The sequence below is a fragment of the Bison bison genome, unplaced genomic scaffold (assembly GCF_000754665.1).
Source record: "Bison bison bison isolate TAMUID 2011002044 unplaced genomic scaffold, Bison_UMD1.0 scf7180017864331, whole genome shotgun sequence".
In the NCBI taxonomy this organism is placed as follows: domain Eukaryota; kingdom Metazoa; phylum Chordata; class Mammalia; order Artiodactyla; family Bovidae; genus Bison; species Bison bison.
In genome coordinates, this window is record NW_011494903.1 from 194,928 (window position 1) to 198,237 (window position 3,310).

A 3,310-nucleotide genomic window follows, 5' to 3' on the forward strand; every position below is an offset into this window, starting at 1 on the left:
AAACTGCTGATTTGACTTACTCTTGCCTTTAGTATTTCTCTTAAATTGTCTTCTCTTTGTCATTTGTTTTATGTTTTTCCTGTTACCATTCAGAAATGTCAAAATTTCACATCATTCAAAATGCCATATATAATTAACTAGACATTAGTGAAGTGAAAGGTGAAAGTGTTAGTCGCTAAGTCATGTCTCTTTGACCCCATGGACTATGGCCTGCCAGGCTCCTCTGTCCATGGAATTCTCCAGGCAAGAATACTGGAATGGGTTGCCATTCCCTTCTCCAGGGGTCTTCCCTACCCAAGGATCGAACCTGGGTCTTCCACATTACAGACAGATTCTTTACCATCTAAGCCACCAGGGAAGCCCCAAAGACAAATGGAAGGGACCTCATACATGTAAAGCACATGCTTTACCACTGATCTGCAACCCCCACCCTGCAACTAGACACTACGCATTAGGTTTTTTCCTTCCCCTGTTCTATCATCTTATTTCTTGAAAGTCACATTTTATTATTATGTATTTTATCATCTTTAATTATTATTTTATTATTGTTGTATTATTATACTATAGTGAGTGATCATTTCCTTCTCCCTGCCAGTTATAAAGGACTTGATAAGGATTCTTTCTGCCTTCAGTGAGTGTGCTTTGACAGTACTGGAAAAGAAATAAGAAATATAAATCAAAGGGCATACCATTCTGTGTACTTAACATGATTGATTAAGTTTCTATGCATAATTAGAATTGTTTTCCCCAGTGGGCAAATGCCACCAGTAAATTTCAGATGCTGGAAATATGTCTACAAACAGAGGAACTAGAGTTCATGTGTACTTCTGAAGTGTTGCTGTTTGTCTCCATGTATTTGAAGGTGTCCTGATTCTAGAAGACAGAGTTCATCCGTCAGAGCAGGGATGTTGTTTGCTGAAGGCTCATCAGGCTTTTCTTGACTGGCCTGAGCAAAATATATAATAATACATAATGATGATTGGATATATCCTGGAAAGGGGGCACATCTGCATTCATATGCTCTTTATGTATAAATAAGTTAAAATAAACTGCAAAAAGCTATAGGAAAATATTGGAGGATTGTTAGGATAATCTTAATAACTAATGCTGGGTGTGATTCAGTCCTTAAGTATTAATACAATATATTTTATATACTTTTGTGATTCCTCTGGTAGTACCATAGACTGTCTCTAACCAGTGTATGAATCTATCCTAGATTATATATAGGAAATTATGACCTGGCTCCTTTGATGCAGCCTTATTGATACAGGAACATTCTGATGGAACCTGGAAAATAAATCTTTAAACCCTTAGCAGCTTTAAGAAAATTCAATCAAATAATAAGTGTAATAGACATATAAAAGTGTGAGGATTAGGGATGAAGTGGGCATATGAATAGACCTAAATTAATGATTTATATGCTTGTGTAATGTTAGTGAAGTGGTTTCATAGAATTGCTCTAACACAACCATAGTATGTGTTTTTAAGTCACATAACATTCCACATGGAAGAAGTGTTCTGTTCCTGCAAAAAGTAGAACTCAAACTAATGGACAGATGTTTTAAGAATTTCAGCAAAGCAATATATAAACAGCTTTTAAAATCAGAGATGTCCATAGGAAGTAGTCAGAGACTAATGAGGCCATGTCAAAAGGTCACAGGAGTCAGTTTAAAGGAATCTCAAGGAATTTCCACTGGTCAAATTTGGGACAATTTGAGCATCAAAAGCATGATGAAGTAGGGAGTGTAGGTTCAATCCCTGTTTAGGAAACTAAGATCCCACATGCCACGTGGTGTGCCCCCCCCCCAAAAAAAAAACCCACAATAATGAAGGGAATTGATTTAACAACATCAGAAATCCATGCATCCATAGTGGTAATAAAAAAGAGGAGAGAGGAAATTGGCACTGGAACCATAGACCAGCATACCCAGTCATCTTGGAATCTATCTAACTGTATGGTCCTCACGGATATCATGAATGACTGCTAGATATTCCCATGATCCAGAAGCTTCCTATGTATGTGTTAGTCACTCAGTCGTGTCCAACTCTTTGTGACCCCATGGACTGTAACCCACCAGGCTCCTCTCTCCATGGAATTCTCCAGGCAAGAACACTGGAGTGGGTTGCCATTCCCTTCTCCAGGGGATCTTTCCAAGTCAGGGATTGAACCTGGGTCTCCTGCATTGCAGGCAGATTCTTTACCATGTGAGCCACCAGGAAAGCACTCTTCCATTAGCTTGAAATGACCAGTTCTCCAGGACCCCAAATGGTCTCACAGTAATAATCAGTTTCTCATCTAGGTAATCACAAACAAATCATCTGTTTAAAATTTGTTTTTATAATCTGAGGAATATCTCTATAAAATTCATCAGCCCATGCTTTTTATCTAATTTGTAAAATCAATAGTATTCAATATATTCAGTTAATAAATGTGCATTAAGCACCTGGAGAAGGGAATGGCAACTCCAGTATTCTTGCCTGGAGAATTCCATGGACAGAGGAGCCTGGCGGGCTACAGCCCATGGGGTCACAAAAAGTCAGACACAACTGAGTGAATAACACACACACACACAAGCATCAAACAAAAGGGTGGGCAGGGAGAGAGGGAATAAGGAAAGCTCTTCTGTTCTTTACAGAATACTGTGGGCTAATAAACATAGAAGGAATGATAGACTTCAGAAATCACTATTTTCCAAACCCTGATGTAATAATTAACTCAAAGGTTATCAATGAATGCTAAAACTATTGGGGTAAAAGTTGATGAGAAGTAGGATACACACATTCTAATTCAAATGGAAAGTGTGCCTTTACATCAGGGTACTTAGCATCAGTGATGGCAGAGCAACCTGGCATTGTATTTCTCCTGATGTGATGGTAATAATATACAACATCATGTGTGAAGTATTCTTGCCAAAAATATTTTGCCTGAATCTAATTGAGCCAAGATTTAGCTTCTAGTTTATAGAGAATAAAGGAAATCTGGAGACATGTTAAATGACACCATGAGGGAACAATGAGACAAATCAAAAATGGAAGACATTTTACAAGGCAATTGGCAAGGACTCTGCAGACAACACCCTTGGATAAAAACAATGGGGGACTGTTCTGGATTAAACGAAACCTATATGCAGGTAAGGAAGCAACAATTAGAACTGGACATGGAACAACAGACGGGTTCCAAATAGGAAAAGGAGTACATCAAGGCTGTATATTGTCACCTTGCTTATTTAACTTATATGCAGAGTACATCATGAGAAACGCTGGGCTGGATGAAGCACAAGCTGGAATCAAGATTGCCAGGAGAAATATC

The 3,310-nt window shown here is 38.3% G+C and overlaps 2 protein-coding genes across 2 annotated transcripts in view; one reads left to right on the forward strand and one right to left on the reverse strand.

Annotated features, from left to right (window-relative positions):
- Window positions 1–3,310, reverse strand: part of CLCN5 (chloride channel, voltage-sensitive 5) — a 274,777-nt gene that overhangs the window by 127,504 nt on the left and 143,963 nt on the right. The gene's annotated exons all lie outside the window — the stretch shown is intronic.
- RP2 (retinitis pigmentosa 2 (X-linked recessive)) overlaps window positions 1–3,310 on the forward strand; it is a 38,744-nt gene that overhangs the window by 8,848 nt on the left and 26,586 nt on the right. The gene's annotated exons all lie outside the window — the stretch shown is intronic.